The sequence below is a fragment of the Lampris incognitus genome, chromosome 1 (genome assembly GCF_029633865.1).
Source record: "Lampris incognitus isolate fLamInc1 chromosome 1, fLamInc1.hap2, whole genome shotgun sequence".
In the NCBI taxonomy this organism is placed as follows: domain Eukaryota; kingdom Metazoa; phylum Chordata; class Actinopteri; order Lampriformes; family Lampridae; genus Lampris; species Lampris incognitus.
The window spans coordinates 142,768,085-142,787,315 of NC_079211.1; positions in this window are offsets into that span (position 1 = coordinate 142,768,085).

Genomic DNA, 19,231 nt, shown 5'->3' on the forward strand with positions numbered 1-19,231 from the left:
CCATGTAGCTTTGGATTGTTTTCCCCCCTTAATAATAAAAACCTTCGTATAAAAACTGCATTTTGTGTTTACTTGTGTTATCTTTGTCTAATATTTAAATTTGTTTGATGATCTGAAACATTTAAGTGTGACAAACATGCAAAAAAATAAGAAATCAGGAAGGGGGCAAACACTTTTTCACACCACTGTATATACATACATATATACATACATATATGCACACATATATATACATATATACATACACACACACACACACACACACACATATATATATATATAGTGTGTTGTTTTTTTTCCAAACGAGCCTCAGTCCCTCCCTCATTGGTTGTAATGTTCCTGATACTTTTCAAATGGTTCCTGTCCTCCCATTGGTTGCTGTGCACCACAACTAGGGGCATGGTGCGAGGCAACGTAGCATTTATTCGTTGTTTTTTTTTTCTTTGTTGTACAGCCAACTGGGCAGCTGATGAGTGCGCGATGCACAAAACAGGCTTGTACTGCTATGAATTAAAGTTTTTTTCCTATATCGATATTGATTTTATATATATATGTGTATATATATATATATATATATATATATATAGATATATGTACACACATCTTGATATCTGCTTACATATGCAAACATACCATGTTTAAGAATCCAACTGCAGTTCATTATGTTGAACTGTTCGGTAATGTAAAGTATAATATCAATCAAAAACCAGTTTCCATATGATACCCCCTAAGATATCTCAGACCTCATTTTGTGAGAAATTTTAGTTTTATAAACTTCAGTGGGAGTATATAGCATTGTATATGGGCATGATGGGTTGTGGAGTTGTGGTATGGCGTATGGTATAGTGTATGGGCATTATAGTATATAAGCAACATGGCATAATATATGGGCATAGGTTGTTTATCAACCATAACGAGACTCTGTATAGTAGCGACATACCTGTTGTGCATACATGCTGGTCTCCAATGTCCTGTTGTTGTTCCATTTATTTCTGTTTTTTTTCTTTTTGTGTGCGAGTAATGTCTGCAAGTGCTAGAAGCTGCTGTGAACCGGAGTCAAAGTCCTCGTGTGCATAGACTCGCTTGGCCAAGAAAGCTGATTCTGATCTGATTTAGAAATGTAGACAAGAAAATTGTGACTCACAATATGACAATATCTGAATTTCATCCTGAAACAATACCACTACAAGGTGATAAATGATAACATTGAATTATTGCACAGCCTTACACAAGTGAGGGGCAGCCGTCTACTTGGTTACACGTTGTGCATAGTGTCCGTGGGATCACAACCAGGTCCTAATAAGAGAACCGAGAGCAAAACGGAGCTGGTGGTAGGTGTAATGCCTCCACCGCAGTGCTTCAGCAGGCCATTACACGGGACAGGATGTGAAGGCCTTGGGTGTGCTCTGGAGGCGGGGGAGATTGAGCCTGCATCCTCTCGGGATTAACCTCCCACTGCCTGCTGTGATCGCAGCAAAATGCCCCACCGGGACTGCACCTCAGACGGCCGGCAGCCAGAACCTTCAGCTGTCAGAACCGCCGGTCCGTAGTGCTTTCGGAGGGGGCTGGAAGGGAAAGCCTCTCTTCCGCGCAACCTTCCGTTTGTTGGAGCGCCCATGAAACTCAATACCTCCCCGTGCTCACACGCTACGCAACACGATGCGCACGTTCGTAAAAGACACTTTTCTGTTGAACTGTCAAGCCGTAAAGTTCTGCGGGGACAGCGCGGCGACATGACTTTTCTGCTCTTCGCCGTCATCCAGCCGCAGCGTTTGCAACACAGAGGTACGGGTAAGAACAAAGGCGGCGAGAAGACCGACGTCTCCGAGGAGATAAACTACTGGCTTACCTCTGGGTGAACTCTGCTGGGGCTGAGAAGCCGAGAGATGTCTAATCGCTGCTCTCGTAGAGCTGCCTGGGCTATTGAGCCCGGCTCCGCTCGCTGATGACACCGCGGAGGGCGAGAGCGAGATAGTTGAGAGGGAGGGGAGGGAGGGAGGGAGGGAGAGGAGGCCCCACTGTGAGTTTACAAGTTCACGCTTTATCCCTGACCCAATACCAAACCAGTGTCGTCCGTGCAGCTGCCTATTAATATAACCCCACCGGTTTATCCTCGCTCTTCTTCCACCTCCTTCGGCTTCAGCGCGCGGAAACCCACCACCTTTTATTTAACGGTCAGCCGTGCTCGCCGCCCGACCCGGAGCGAAGCAGCGCATCGATCTCAAATCCCTGTTTAAGTAACAAAAACACTTGAACCCGCCTGGTAATTAACGGTTATCTGTGTTGTGATTAAGAGACGGCGATAGCTAAACAACCATCGACTGCGGCTTAGAGCAAGGTTGGAAAATCGATCTGTAAATAGAGAAAAATATCCTTTCTTATACAGCGAGCTGGAGAACTAAAGAGTTCAATGATGAGGAAATTAGCAGTGCATTTACAACCACAGAATACGTAGTATTTCTTTTTTTCGAACAAAGAGGATATATAATCGACCTTTATGTGCATTTGGAGAGCATAGATTGGATAAGATAAAGCAACAGAGTCCCATTAAGACTGGAGGAGAGCTGCGAAGGGACGGGCGGCTAGCGGCAGCCACGGCGGCAGGTTAACAGCGGTAAATGGCACTTGTTTTATCAGGGTCAGAAGATGAGGTTCATCCTGGCAGAGGGAGGTCAAAGGTCGACCAGGCGGTAGTAATTGAATCCCGACCGAAAAGCGGTGGAAGCGGCAGGCCCGCAGATGAGATGGAGGAAGAAGGGGGGCAGCGGTCACATTGTGGGGACCCCGACTGTGGCACTCACCCAAAGGTCAGCAACCTTGGCGGTTAAGAGGTCTTCACTGACATTAATAACAGCGCCCCCCCCCCCCCAAGCCTCCATCCCTTGCACACGGGCTTTGTAACCTCATTCTTCCTCCGCTATGACTATCTCGATAAAACCTACTTCACAAAGGGTGGCATGGCAATTTGCTAAAGAGGAAATAGATTTGAAAAAAAAAAATCCCCAACAGCTATTCTCACAAGTCTTACATGAGCATTTTACCTACAAACCTATTAAAAAAGGTCACTCAATTTTATTTCTTGTGTTTTCTTGAGGAAGCAATGATGGGAAATGATGGTTGTCTGGGTAGCGGTCTATTCCATTACCTACCAACACGGGGATCACTGGTTCGAATCCCCGCGTTACCTCCGGCTTGGTCGGGCGTCCCTACAGACACAATTGGCCGTGTCTGCGGGTGGGAAGCCGGATGTGGTTATGTGTCCTGGTCGCTGCACTAACCACCTCCTCTGGTCGGCCGGGGCGCCTGTCGGGGGGGGGGGGACTGGAGGGAATAGCGTGATCCTCCCGTGCGCTACAACCCCCTGGCGAAACTCCTCACTGTCAGGTGAAAAGAAGCAGCTGGCGACTCCACATGTATCGGAGGAGGCGTGTGGTAGTCTGCAGCCCTCCCCGGATCGGCAGAGGGGGTGGAGCAGAGAGCGGGACGGCTCGGAAGAGTCGTCGGGTAATTGGCCGGGTAAAATCGGGGAGAAAAAGGGGGGAAAAAATGAAGAAAAAAAAAAGTGGTGGGAAAACATTTGTGGAGAAATAATCAAGCCGCCTGATGTCCTGATGTATCTCAACCATCATCTCCTCACCATAGACCACACCAGAAAAGTCCCATAAAGGACATATGGAGTATACCTTCAGCACTGAATCTGAATTTTCTCGCTATGCTTCAACCATGATTTATCTCCTTTTCGAGACGCTCACAATACAGCCAGACCTGCCTTAACATGTTCTACTAAAACAATAGTCACAAACATGCCTTCTATCAAGTTGAAATGAATCTATTTTGCAGTTCTAGATATATTTTCCTTGTTACAGTCACGTCCTCAGATGTCATTCTGCTCCTATTCCATCCATCCATTATCCATTATCCGAACCGCTTATCCTGCTCTCGGGGATGCTGGAGCCTATCCCAGCAGTCACTGGGGTGGCAGGCAGGGAGACACCCTGGACAGGTCGCCAGGCCATCACACAGGGCCGACGCACACATACTCCCCCCCCCACACACACACATTCATACTTAGGGGCAATTTAGTATGGCCAATTCACCTGACCTACATGTCTTTGGACTGCGGGAGGAAACCGGAGCACCCAGAGGAAACCCATGCAGACACGGGGAGAAGATGCAAACTCCACACAGAGGACGACCTGGGATCACCCCCCAAGGTTGGACTACCCCGGGGCTTGAACCTGGGACCTTCTTGCTGTGAAGCGACCGCGCTAACCACTGCGCCACCGTGCCGCCAATAGCTGCTCCTGTTCAGAACACTGAATAAACATACACGAGTACATATGAAATAAATGCTCATTTTTGAAAATGAAGTACACCATGGTTTGTGACTGGTAAGACGATCGCCACATTGGGTTGTGTTGATGCTCAGCTAGAAGATTCGTCTTAGGGGTAGGTGTCTCAATACTCAAGTGATTGGTTTATGTCGATTTAACAATAAGTATTAATTCTAAATTTTGACAATATCAGTCTCCAGCGTGTAACACATTCCACACCCGCCTGGCTGAAGTCACACTGCAAGCTGCGAAGCCGCTCGATGCTTCCGTCTCCATTCGCTTCCAGTGAGAGGTTGCTAACCACTTGTGCAGACATGACAGCCAATGTGGCATCATCCCACAGCATCATATTTTAGTTTCCTAGAGTGGAGAGGCGAGGGTGCCGATGGTTCCCGGAAGCATTTTTCTTTTCTTTTTTTTAACCCCCCCCCCCTTTCCTCCTAAATTGTATCTGGCCAATTACCCCACTTTTCCGAGCCATCCCGGTCACTGCTCCACCCCCTCTGCCGATCCGGGGAGGGCTGCAGACTACCACATCCCTTCTCTGATACATGTGGAGTTGCCAGCCACCGGGGTTGGGTATGTGCAGGACACATACCCAACCCCGGCTTCCCACCCGCAGACACGGCCAATTGTGTCCGTAGGGACGCCCGACCAAGCTGGAGGTAACGCGGGGATTCGACCCGGTGATCCCTGGTTAGTAGGCAACTGAATAGACTGCTGCGCTACCCGGACGACCCTGGAAGCATTTTTCGTTAGAAATTTTGCTTTTAACAATTACCACCAGGGCCGCCAATAAGGGGGGAGGGGCTTTCTGGGGCCCAGCCACTGCGGGGGGGGGGGGGCCATGGAGGCCAGCAAAAATCATGTTCACCCTATCTATAAGCAAGGATAATGGCAATACTTGCCATTGAATGTTACAGACATTATAAAGGGCTTTGCATCCAGTAAGACGAGGAAGACGACCGTATAGGAGGCAAAGGTGAAGCCATAAGGGAAGAAATTGCATTTTCTACTAAGAAATGTGAGGTTTAAGTGTAGCGGAGCTTTGTTGACCTTGGTGTCTTCAAGTGTGTCAAAGAGTTCAATTATTGTGTCTGTGCGTGTGCGTGTTCGTGTGTGCCTATGCCTATGTCTATGTAGCCTCCATTACTAAGCAAGTCTCTCTCAGTATACATGTATGAGTAAGGCTGGGGGGGGGGGGGCATTCACTGGACCTTTTCAGAGGCCCAGCCATTTCTATGGCCAGGCATGATAACCACAAAACAACACAGACATGCGGGATTCTCTTGGATTGAGTGATATTACAGGGTTATTTCAAGGCCATTGGTTATAAAGGTTTCAATCTTGTTTCCGAGAAATCCCATTTTTTAGTCTGTTCGATACAAAATGATCAAAAAGATCATAATTAAACATCCTCGCTTGTACCACTCACAAACCAAGTTCAGCGCTGTCATATCATGCACAAGCCTACAGAGATTGACAGTGGACACAATGGTTTAGTATAGAGCCTGACAAGGAAACGGGATTTTCACATCCTGATCCCCATGACTCAGTTAAAAAAACATCCCCTCCCAGGTTTGATAGCAGAACTGACTCTCGTCCTGCAGGAATTCCAGATGTCACGTTATCCGCAGGATTCCTGACGTGAAGCTCTAGTTTAGACAGAATTATTCGTGGATACGTCTGTCCGGACCAGACGGGCATTGACTTTGTCAAGGTGGGGTGAATTTTCTGCGCGTCATGATGAGCGCAAAACTCCTTGATTCGCATCAACAGCAGCACAGCACACACAACCCGCAGAGCAGGAACCACTGTACTCCTTCAGCACAGTTATCAAACTACCCAGCAACGTCAAGATTGGCCAGACAGACTCAAGTCTCCCAGGACCATCTGCACGACAACACTATCTCAGCCAATCCAGATACCTGCCTGGTGGGTTAATATGACTAAAGCAGCGGTTCCCATCAGACCTGCAGAACCTAAAATCAATTATTTGGCACAATAGCTACCCAACAATATTGGCAAGCACTACAAGAAGCTCATCCTTAGCTATTAATTCAGCCTACCTCGATTGCATTGTATATTGACTGCAAGGCAATATTAACAGTTTCTGAATCTAAACTTGAATCTGTATTTGGGCAGCACGGTGGCCCAGTGGTTAGCACTGTTGCCTCACAGCAAGAAGGCCCTGGGTTCGAACCCCGTGCCTTCCCAGGTCCTTTCTGTGTAGAGTTTGCATGTTCTCCCCATGTCTGTGTGGGTTTCCTCCGAGTGCTCCGGTTTCCTCCGACCATCAAAAAGACATGCATGTTAGGGTTAATACTCCTGTCTGTGCCCCTGACCAAGGCAGTGGAAATAAGAACTGGAGTTGGTCCCCGGGCGCTGCACGCTAGCTGCCAACTGCACCTAACTACACAGCTAGGATGGGTTAAACGCAGAGATTGAATTTGGTTTTATGTATGTACAATGACAAATAAAGTGTATTCTATTCTATTCTATCAACTTCAACAGCCACATATTGATGCTTTTTCTGATGAAGTTTTTCAGATCTTCAGTTGTGGATGGAATTGGTTTAACAGTTTATCTGAGCCAGCCGAGTGCCAAAATGGACACCAAACTTGCACTACGCTAGCGGATCCGTATTAACGTAGCCCAAGATGCGTCAGCAGAAGGCAGGTTCCTTTCGAGCCATGAAATTGCCAAACAGACCCAGATGAGAATAATGTCACCTTACGCTTGAGGAAACTGCCAATCAGCCTGCGTTTGCACCTCGGCCGGTTCTGCAGCAGCACAAAAATAGAGCCGTATGAGTCAGTTCTGCTGATGTAGAGGACGCATACCGTGTCCGGAATCATCCCCTCGTTCACTCATTCACTATTCCATACATACGAAACACTCAACAGGGTACTCTGAAGGGAGGAATGGACTCGGTGAGTCCATGACTTAAAAAAAAAAAAATAGTCCAAGACTTGCCGCAAGTTGGTTTATATGGAAATTAGCCTGCTACAACAGTCACAGTTCTTTGCAATGGCAGCAGTTGAAATAAAAATGGCCGCCGCTGGGGCATCCAGGTAGTGTAGCGGTCTATTCCGTTGCCTACCAACACGGGGATCGCCGGTTCGAATCCCCGTGTTACCTCCGGCTTGGTCGGGCGTCCCTACAGACACAACTGGCCGTGTCTGCGGATGGGAAGACGGATGTGGGTATGTGTCCTGGTCACTGCATTAGCGCCTCCTCTGGTCGGCCGGGGCGCCTGGGGGGGGGGGGGGATAGCGTGATCCTCCCAAGTGCTACGTCCCCCTGGCCAAACTCCTCACTGTCAGGTGAAAAGAAGTGGCTGGCAACTCCACATGCAGCCCTCCCGGATCGGCAGAGGAGGTGGAGCAGCGACCGGGACAGCTCGGAAGAGTGGGGTAATTGGCCGGATCCTATTGGGGAGAAAAAAAAGGGGGGGGCAGGGGAGGCCGCTGCTCTGACCATCCTGCTATGTTGATCTGAATGGGAACATCCGTTGTACCCGTTCAATTTCTGTGAATGCGTTATTGCATTTTTTAGCGTAACTCAGTGTACATGCGTTGGACACCACGTTTCCAGTTGCATTGGGGGTATTTTCGAGGGCATGATACAGTGAATTAATTTTACAGTTACAATTCAAGTAAACAAAATGGAGGAAGGTAAATATAGGGAGCGATTTCTGACTGCTACAGACAAGAGAAACACAGTGTGGTGGAAAGTGCCGGAAACTGTTGGCATTTCTGGTACGTGGAAATGATGTACAGAAAAATCTTGTCCACATGCCACGAATATCGCTCTTATCTTGGTAAGCTGTTCATCTTATGTAGATAATTTGCACATTTAATTTAATATGACCGGGCGTTAAAATACGCAACAGTCTATCGGCAAGACGAAAAGTCCACAGACGGCAGACGGTAGCAGGCGGTTATTGTTTCACTAACAGTACTTTCTCTGTTTTGGTCAATAGAAATGATGCGGTAATTTTCTGAGATTTTGTGGTTCTTCTCTTTCGCTGCGGTATCAAAAATGGTATCAAATATTGAACGTTTTACTAGTATTGCATCAAAATTTCTCAACTTTTATACTGTGACAATCTCAAGTCTGGACAACTCTAAATCCCTCCATCCATTATCCAAACCGCTTATCCTGCTCTCAGGCTTGCGGGGATGCTGGAGCCTATCCCAGCAGTCATTTGGCGGCAGGCGGGGAGACACTCTGGACAGGCCACCAGGCTGTCACAGGGCTCAAAAATGTTTTAATGAGGTCCAGGTTAAAAATATGTACCTACCCTTAAATGAGACAGCAAGAACCACAGCCATGATGTTGTGTGATCTACTTGGGTCAAGGTAGATGCAGTAGACCGCTTCTCGTATTCGTGTGGACCGTTGCCGGGGAATCAACGGCTGAACCCTCAGGTGAACTGTTTTCACCCAGTAATGACCTAGTTACCATCTTTGTCTCTCCACCGCCTGCAGCCCCAACCACACAGTGATGTTGGTGGAGATGTATACGTACTACAACCACTTAGAGCATTCTGTCTGTGACCTCCTGGAGCCTATCCACATCGCCCTCTGCCTCTCAGAGCACCCGCTGTCTTGCTGTAAGCAAATATAGCTGAAGACTTGAGGAGAAAACCTGACATTCACCATGACAGACCAGTAAAAAAAAGCAAGAGATACTTTCTATTAAAAATGCACATATCGGGCGTCCAGGTAGCGCAGCGGTCTATTCGGTTGCCTACCAACACGGGGATCTCCGGTTCGAATCCCCATGTTACCGTCGGCTTGGTCAGACACAATTGGCTGTGTCTGCGGGTGGGAATCCGGATGTGGGTATGTGTCCTGGTCGCTGCACTAGCCTGTTCGGGGTGGGGGGGGACTGGGGGGAATAGCGTGGTCCTCCCAAACACTACGTCCCCCTGATGAAACTCCTCACTGTCAGGTGAAAAGAAGGGGCTGGCGACTCCTCATGTATGGGAGGAGGCATGTGGTGGTCTGCAGCCCTCCCCGGATCGGCGGAGGGGGTGGAACAGTGACCCGGATGGCTTGGAAGAGTGGGGCAATTGGCCGGAAACAATTGGGGAGAAAAAGGGGGGGGGGATCCCCTCCCCTCTCCCTCCCAAAAAAATGCATATATCCACAATGTATGGGCATATTTAGAGTCACCAAGTCAAAGTAAACAGATGCGTGCTGTAAATGTAGCCCGCTTGATGCCTTGTAAAACTGCACTACTCTCAGTTGCCGTATTTAGAACAGACATCTGTTTGTCCACGTTTCAGTTCTTGACCACAGAAACCCCCAAACCTCTGCGCACCTCAGCGCTCTCAAACCCCCAAAACTCGACAGATTTTTTTTTTCCCCCCAACGCTCGCATCTTGGAAACATCTAGAGAATCACGGGTATCACCTGTCATCCAGATACTCCAAATTAATGATGCACGTGAAGGACACGCAAAGTATTCGCACAAGAGTACTCCTCGGTGTGGCGTAATCCATCTTTAACAGCAGAGACTGCCCACCACAGTTTCTCCAAAACCAGCCTATTTTTAACTCAGCCTGCCGCCCACATAGGAGTAGCGTGCGAGGATGCTTATAAATCCACACTTGGAGGAGCCAAATGGTCAAAGGGAAGTCACATGTGGACAGAAATGCATGTGCAAGGCCTAAATGCAACAAAGCCGCTGGGCCCCTCGCTAAGTAGCCAAGCACAGGAGTAGTAGCTGTGAGGAGGCAGGAGTTCAAGAGGAACCACAGCGGAATATAAAACACACGATTACATAATGGCATTACCACTCTTCTGTTTGAACACACATCTATCAAAACGCTCATATTTCAACACACGCAACAGCAGGACAATATCACAATTATCGTAATTACGGCATATTTAAAACGTGAATAAGCATCGAATCAAGCGCAAAGTAAACCATCCATCTTTCTTTGCACCTTTTATTTCCACTCGTTAAGGTTTGTGATTTCTCGACAATTGAGACTTGTCCTCCTCGATACTTGCACTCTCAGGTACAGTTTGTCCTAATTCGGCCTTTCGGAGTACGAAAAAACAGCTCTACGATAAATCCTGGAAGTGTTTAAATGAAGTCTACCCTCAACCGGGTTTGCGGGTCTCCCGATTTCCCCGGTGCAGTTCGGAGCTACTATGAAGCCACAGCCAACAGTACGCCGGTTCACAGTCTGATTGAAGCTGGAGGGAGGTGATGGAATTAGCAGCAGCCTAGGGAACCATTTCTGCATTTCTCTCAATGTTAAAGACTTCTTTCACCACTCCGTGCTTGCAAACACAGGCGTGCTCGCGTTAAGCTTATTAGTCACCCTGGATGCGATCTTACGAGCCGGAGCTTTCAGCACTTTCTAGTGGTAGGTTTACACACATACACCTACTCACTGCTGGGAAAGCGTTCCTGCAAATGCACACACTCACGCACGGTAACTACAATTAACAGGTGCTCTTCAGCATCAGGCAGCCCGGCACCGGCACATCCAGGACCTCGGAACCAGCCTGTGCTAAATGAGGCAAATGGGCAGGTTTATGATATGTTGTTGAGCTGCAGAGGGAGTGCGACATAGTCAAGCAGGGTAAATTAGAGCGCTGGGCTAATATCCATAATTATTGTCTGGAATTATATGCATGGAAAGGTACCGATATGCCATTTTACTGCCAAAACACTATATACATACATACATACATACATACATACATACATACATACATACATACATACATACATACATACATACATACATATATATATATATATATGTGTGTGTGTGTATATATATATATGTGTGTGTGTGTGTACATATATGTATATATGTGTGTATATATATATATATACATATATGTGTATACACACATATATATATATACATATATATATACATATATGTGTATACACACACACACACACACACACACATATATATATACATATATGTGTATACACACACACACACACACACACATATATATATATATATAAAACCGCCCAATGACTGCTGGGATAGGCTCCAGTATCCCCGCGACCCTGAGAGCAGGATAAGCAGTTCAGAAAATGGAATGGATATGTATATATATATATATGTATGTATAAAATCACACACTGTGAGTGAGTGAGGCTGTTTTGGACTGTGCATGTGTGTTACTGGAAACAACTGAAGTCACAAAGTGTGAGACATTAGACAACCTAACCCCAATAGCCTAACGAAAATTAAACACGGCTTTAGAAATCTAGCAGATATTTAACCCCTTAGGGAATTGGGATTTTATTGCGACACCCGACGGCGGCGGCGTTTCTATGGAAACCCCATTTTTTTTGTCAGATGATAGGAGGTTGAGAAGTTCAACGCATCGTTCACTTTCCTCGCACACACTGTCATTACGGCATACCTGTTGCGACACTGTGCGGCACAGTTTTACAGACTCCAGCTGGCACCTCCCTTATACACGCTCAGTAAAGGGCTCACGTTGACAACGCATCGACATTTTCAAGATAGGGGGGATGCATGCAGCCGTGAGGAGAGCTTACTCGGCGCCACTCTGACGCTCTTTCCTATTTGGCCATCAGAGCTTTCAAAGGTGTCAGTGCTGTTCACAGGCACTGTGTGTTTCACCAGCCAAGATGGCTTCCACATTTCTTCTATCATGATTAATTATGGTTTCTGATGGTAGTACAGCGAGAAAGTGTAAATTATTCCCACATTTTCTTGTGCCCTCCGTTCAGTCACTTCTGTGTAGGAAGATGCTATTGACGCCATCCATGGACGGCGACCAAAAGGCTTCTGCACGGGGTGGCAGGCTCTAGTGCTTATTAGGGGGTGGCGGTGTTGGTGGGGAGGGGGGGGCACTTGGAGTGTGGGCTGAACCTAGTCCAGACTGCCAGTTGACAGGGCCGGATTTTCCAGTATAGAAGACTCTTGTTTCAGTGGGCGAAGCTGGGTGTTGGGAGACTGGGAGAGCGAGGACTGCCCAAGGCTTGGAAGCTTGAAAGAGAATATTTCAAACAGACATGCACCGTCTGTGTTCCAGTATCACCAGCCCACCCGTCTGACAATCGGGGGGGAGGAGGAGGAGGGGGGGGGGCAATGTCATCACACAGTCTCTGAGTAATTCAGAAAGTCATCGCACCTTAAAGAATGTGGCAACCTCAGACGTCAGTGCCCTCCGAGATCTAACCAACGATCAACGCCACACAACGTAAGGTACGGGAGAAAGTAGAGAAAAAGCTTACCCACTGGGAAAAAAACAAAAAACAAAGATAAGAAGTAGGTTATCCGCGCAGCGCTTAGCGAAAATTCAAATTGCAATATTGAGCTCCCTTTTGAATCTTTAAAGAAATGTGCAATATGCCTTCAAAAAAAACAAAAAACAAAACTGTTAGACTACGCACGCCGAGCCAAAATCCTTAAGTTTGGAGACTGGCCGAAATAAAAACCCTTTCCCGTTTAGTCAACGTTCACATATTTAGCGCTGTCAGAGAGGACATCGCCCAGAATGGCTCTGATATCATAATGCAGAAACTGTTATCAGAGGAGGTGCAGGTTTATGGTTCAAGGGCTTGTCCATTCATCGAGAACAAGCTCAGCCTCTCTGCCTGACACACTGATAAAGACGGCACAAATGAAACCAGCTCCGCAGCTCCATCGCTGCCTCTCCCCAGGGGAATAATATATCACCCATCTGAATGCGCCGCGTATTGAATCATTTCCAGCGCTGATGATTCATTTGAATAAATCGGCTACTTTTCCACTTTGCCAACTTAAATTGACGGCGGAATAAGGGGCGAGTGAAGCGAGATTGTTCGACGTGGGGAAGAGACAGGTGTAACGGCGCGCTGTGGAATTGTTCGGGGCTAATCCCCTTTCAAGCCACAATTAATGACTGCAGCAATAATCTTCACGTGCGTGTTGCTTCCGCGGTGACAGTTAACCATAACCTGCCAAACTCTCTTAGACCAAATCCAGGAGGAAATGTAGCTGCAGGCAGATAGGATCTTATCCTGGATTTGCATAGATAAATGCACGGCAAATAATTCCAAGAGATCCGGACGGCAGGGGTAGTTTTGACTGGAGGTGTGCTCTCTCGACTATTTCTTGTCCGGTTCTATTGACAAGACCGGCTCGTGGGAGAGAAAGGAGCCCACTTGTTATCGGGCTCAACTCTCTTAACAGGCGCACTGGGGGGGGGGGGGGGGGGGAGGACGTACTTTGAACGTGGACGCTTCCCGAGCAAAAAGTTTGCGCGTCTTCACAACACAAAAGCTGCGGATACACAGGAACAGCCTATCGGCAAATAGGGAAAAAAAAAAAAAAATCGGCAGCTTGTGCAATGAAAGGGTTATATCCGCATTCAGGCTAAAAGACATACTCTAACATATACAGACACAAATCCTGTTGAGTCGAGCCGAGCAGAGATACCCTACCAGCCCTCGAAGGCACAATTAGGATTTCACGGGGGGAAGAAATCTACATTCCTGCACACATGAAAAAAAAAAAAAAAGTCCTTTCTCTCCCTCTCTCTCTACAACAATATCAACTTTTTTTTTTTTTTTTTTTTTTTTTTTTTTTTACTCAAGGAAGAACCTGAAGCACCACTCGATAGGATTTGGACAAAGAAACAAAAACAAAGCCAGAAAAAAAAAAATCTAAATTTAAGCTGCAGTTGTTCAAGAAAAGATTCATGGTTGAGGAAAATCCAGTCCTAAGCCTCCCAGTTCCAATCAATTTCTCCCATTCTGTTTAATATGAAAAGAAGCAAACACTCGTATTTTGTTTGAAGTGCCTTTTTATACGGAACCGCACTATGCTGAACATTTTATTTTATTTTTTTGTATGAACGGCCACAATCTGTGAATCGCTGCGGCAAATCCCACACTCTCGAGCCAGTTCAGGGAGGTCAATGGCGTGGCGGTTTGCATAGACAAAACACGACTGGAAAAAAAAAGAAAAAAGCAATCGACATCACTTAGCATATTTTACAATATGTGGGGACATTTACGGGTATATGCTGTGGTTAAAGCGTGGTTACAGAGGTGCGCCTGAGCGTTAATGTTAAAGGGAATGTGTCGACTTGCGGCGGCCCTGAAGCACAGCGTGGTAGTGATCGGGGTGGTAGTGATCGGGGTGGTAGTGATCGGGGTGGTAGTGGTCGGGGTGGTAGTGATCGGGGTGGTAGTGATCGGGGTGGTAATGGTCGGGGTGGTAGTGATCGGGGTGGTAGTGATCGGGGTGGTAGTGGTCGGGGTGGTAGTGATCGGGGTGGTAGTGGTCGGGGTGGTAGTGGTCGGGGTGGTAGTGGTCGGGGTGGTAGTGGTCGGGGTGGTAGTGATCGGGGTGGTAGTGGTCGGGGTGGTAGTGATCGGGGTGGTAGTGGTCGGGGTGGTAGTGGTCGGGGTGGTAGTGGTCGGGGTGGTAGTGATCGGGGTGGTAGTGGTCGGGGTGGTAGTGGTCGGGGTGGTAGTGGTCGGGGTGGTAGTGGTCGGGGTGGTAGTGATCGGGGTGGTAGTGATCGGGGTGGTAGTGGTCGGGGTGGTAGTGGTCGGGGTGGTAGTGATCGGGGTGGTAGTGATCGGGGTGGTAGTGGTCGGGGTGGTAGTGATCGGGTAGTGATCGGGGTGGTAGTGATCGGGGTGGTAGTGGTCGGGGTGGTAGTGGTCGGGGTGGTAGTGGTCGGGGTGGTAGTGGTCGGGGTGGTAGTGGTCGGGGTGGTAGTGATCGGGGTGGTAGTGATCGGGGTGGTAGTGGTCGGGGTGGTAGTGGTCGGGGTGGTAGTGGTCGGGGTGGTAGTGATCGGGGTGGTAATGATCGGGGTGGTAGTGGTCGGGGTGGTAGTGGTCGGGGTGGTAGTGGTCGGGGTGGTAGTGGTCGGGGTGGTAGTGATCGGGGTGGTAGTGGTCGGGGTGGTAGTGGTCGGGGTGGTAGTGATCGGGGTGGTAGTGATCGGGGTGGTAGTGGTCGGGGTGGTAGTGATCGGGGTGGTAGTGATTGGGGTGGTAGTGATCGGGGTGGTAGTGATCGGGGTGGTAGTGGTCAGGGTGGTAGTGATCGAAACAAAGCAGGCGGTTTACAGTCTGCCCATACCCAAGATTTATGCTCGCGCTCGCAGTCCACAATGAACTATGCAGCGCTCTCTGCAAACTTGGGACCCCAAGGTGGGGTCATGAGATGATTACAGTGGGTCATAACATGATGCTTTATGGGGTGTGAATAACAATATTTTGATTTTTTATTTTGAGATACTTTGTTGAGCCTCGTGGGGAAATCCTCTCTCTGCATTTAACCCATCCTAGCTGTGTAGCTAGGAGCAGTGGGCAGCCGCCGTGCAGCACCCGGGGACCAACTCCAGATCGTCTTTCCATCGCCTCGGTCAGGAGCAGACAGTAGTACTAACCCTCGCATGCTTTTCGATGGTGGGGGAAACCGGAGCACCCGGAGAAAACCCACCGCAGACACGGGGAGAACATGCAAACTCCACACAGAGGATGACCTGGGATCCCCCCCCCCCCCAAGGTTTGACACCCTCGGGGTTCGAACCCAGGACCTTCTTGCTGTGAGGCAACGGTGCTAACCACTGCACCACCGTGCCGCCAAATTTCTATTACATTATTATAATTATGTCTATTAATTTCTATTATAGAATGAGGTCATAGCTCTATTCTTTCTACTAAATGCCTTTCTGTCATGAAATTATTTTTACATTAGCATGAAACTGGGAAATAATCTTCATTTGGCGTCACAGGTCACTATTCCACTGGTGCTCGCCTGTGTCAGAAGAGTCACTGCATTTATAAGGAGTGCAAACCAAAAAAAAAAAAAAAGAGAGAAACATGTCTGTATACTGATATTCAGTACAAACCTTAAAAGGACATGTGTCTTCACTAACAAAATGTATATGTCAGCACCATCACACAACCTATGACACACACTGCCATTTGCAGTAACAGCAGGAAGGTTCAGTGACACACCAAAGAGCTGAATTTGAATGGCGATGTCAGAGAAAGTGAAAACAAAATGAATTCCATGTTCTATTTTCCATTGAGTTAAGACATGTGGTTCATGGATCATGACAAATTATTATTGTTTTCCTTGGTTATATATTTATGTAAGAATTTAGGAATATGTTGTTAATTTGCTGTTAGTGATTTTTTTTTGTTGCTTAGTTTGGATATATGTGTTTAGTTTGGATATGTGTTCTTAGTTTGTATATATGTGTTCTAAGTTTGTATATATGTGTTCTTAGTTTGTATATATGTGTTCTTAGTTTGTATATATGTGTTCTTAGTTTGTATATATGTGTTCTTAGTTTGATATATGTGTTCTTAGTTTGTGTATATGTGTTCTTAGTTTGATATATGTGTTCTTAGTTTGGATGTGTTCTAGTTAGGACAACTATGTTCTTAGCTTGGATATATGTGTTCTTAGTTTGGATATATGTGTTCTTAGTGTGGATATATGTGTTCTAGTTTGGATATATGTGTTCTTAGTTTGGATCTATGTGTTCTACTTTGGATATATGTGTTCTAGTTTGGATATGTGTTCTTAGTGTGGATATGTGTGTTCTAGTTTGGATATATGTGTTCTAGTTTGGATCTATGTGTTCTACTTTGGATATGTGTGTTCTTAGTGTGGATATGTGTGTTCTAGTTTGGATGTATGTGTTCTAGTTTGGATCTATGTGTTCTACTTTGGATATATGTGTTCTAGTTTTGATATATGTGTTCTTAGTTTGGATATGTGTTCTAGTTTGGATATACACTCACCGGCCACTTTATTAGGTACACCTTGCTAGTACCGGGTTGGACCCCCTTTTGCCTTCAGAACTGCCTTAATCCTTCGTGGCATAGATTCAACAAGGTACTGGAAACATTCCTCAGAGAGTTTGGTCCATATTGACATGATAGCATCACGCAGTTGCTGCAGATTTGTCGGCTGCACATCCATGATGCGAATCTCCCGGTCCACCACATCCCAAAGGTGCTCTATTGGATTGAGATCTGGTGACTGTGGAGGCCATTTGAGTACAGTGAACTCATTGTCATGTTCAAGAAACCAGTCTGAGGTGATTCGAGCTTTATGACATGGCGCGTTATCCTGCTGGAAGTAGCCATCAGAAGATGGGAACACTGTGGTCATAAAGGGATGGACATGGTCAGCAACAATACTCAGGTAGGCTGTGGTGTTGACACGATGCTCAATTGGTACTGAGGGGCCCAAAGTGTGCCAAGAAAATATCCCCCACACCATTACACCACCACCACCAGCCTGAACCGTTGATACAAGGCAGGATGGATCCATGCTTTCATGTTGTTGACGCCAAATTCTGACCCTACCATCCAAATGTCGCAGCAGAAATCGAGACTCATCAGACCAGGCAACGTTTTTCCAATCTTCTATTGTCCAATTTTGGTGAGCCTGTGCGAATTGTAGCCTCAGTTTCCTGTTCTTAGCTGACAGGAGTGGCACCCGGTGTGGTCTTCTGCTGCTGTAGCCCATCTGCCTCAAGGTTCGACGTGTTGTGCGTTCAGAGATGCTCTTCTGCATACCTCGGTTGTAATGAGTGGTTATTTGAGTTACTGTTGCCTTTCTATCAGCTCGAACCGGTCTGGCCATTCTCCTCTGACCTCTGGCATCAACAAGGCATTTTCGCCCACAGAACTGTCGCTCACTGGATATTTTCTCTTTTTCGGACCATTCTCTGTAAACCCTAGAGATGGTTGTGCGTGAAAATCCCAGTAGATCAGCAGTTTCTGAAATACTCAGACCAGCCCGTCTGGCACCAACAACCATGCCACGTTCAAAGTCACTTAAATCACCTTTCTTCCCCATTCTGATGCTCGGTTTGAACTGCAGCAGATCGTCTTGACCATGTCTACATGCCTAAATGCATTGAGTTGCTGCCATGTGACTGGCTGATTAGAAATTTGCATTAACGAGCAGTTGGACAGGTGTGCCTAATAAAGTGGCCGGTGAGTGTATGTGTTCTAGTTTGTGTGTATGTGTTCTAGTTTGTATATATGTGTTCTTAGTTTGTATATATGTGTTCTTAGTTTGTATGTATGTGTTCTTAGTTTGGATGTGTTCTAGTTAGGACAACTGTGTTCTTAGCTTGGATCTATGTGTTCTACTTTGGATATATGTGTTCTAGTTTGGATATATGTGTTCTTAGTGTGGATATATGTGTTCTAGTTTGGATATATGTGTTCTTAGTTTGGATATGTGTTCTAGTTTGGATATATGTGTTCTTAGTCTGGATATGTGTGTTCTAGTTTGGATATGTGTTCTAGTTTGGATATATGTGTTCTTAGTTTGGATATATGTGTTCTACTTTGGATATATGTGTTCTAGTTTGGATATATGTGTTCTTAGTGTGGATATGTGTGTTCTAGTTTGGATATACGTGTTCTAGTTTCAATATATGTGTTCTTAGTTTGGATATACACTACCGTTCAAAAGTTTGGGATCACCCAAACAATTTTGTGTTTTCCATGAAAAGTCACACTTATTCACCACCATATGTTGTGAAATGAATAGAAAATAGAGTCAAGACATTGACAAGGTTAGAAATAATGATTTGTATTTGAAATAAGATTTTTTTTACATCAAACTTTGCTTTCGTCAAAGAATCCTCCATTTGCAGCAATTACAGCATTGCAGACCTTTGGCATTCTAGCTGTTAATTTGTTGAGGTAATCTGGAGAAATTGCACCCCACGCTTCCAGAAGCAGCTCCCACAAGTTGGATTGGTTGGATGGGCACTTCTTTGAGCAGATTGAGTTTCTGGAGCATCACATTTGTGGGGTCAATTTAACGCTCAAAATGGCCAGAAAAAGAGAACTTTCATCTGAAACTCGACAGTCTATTCTTGTTCTTA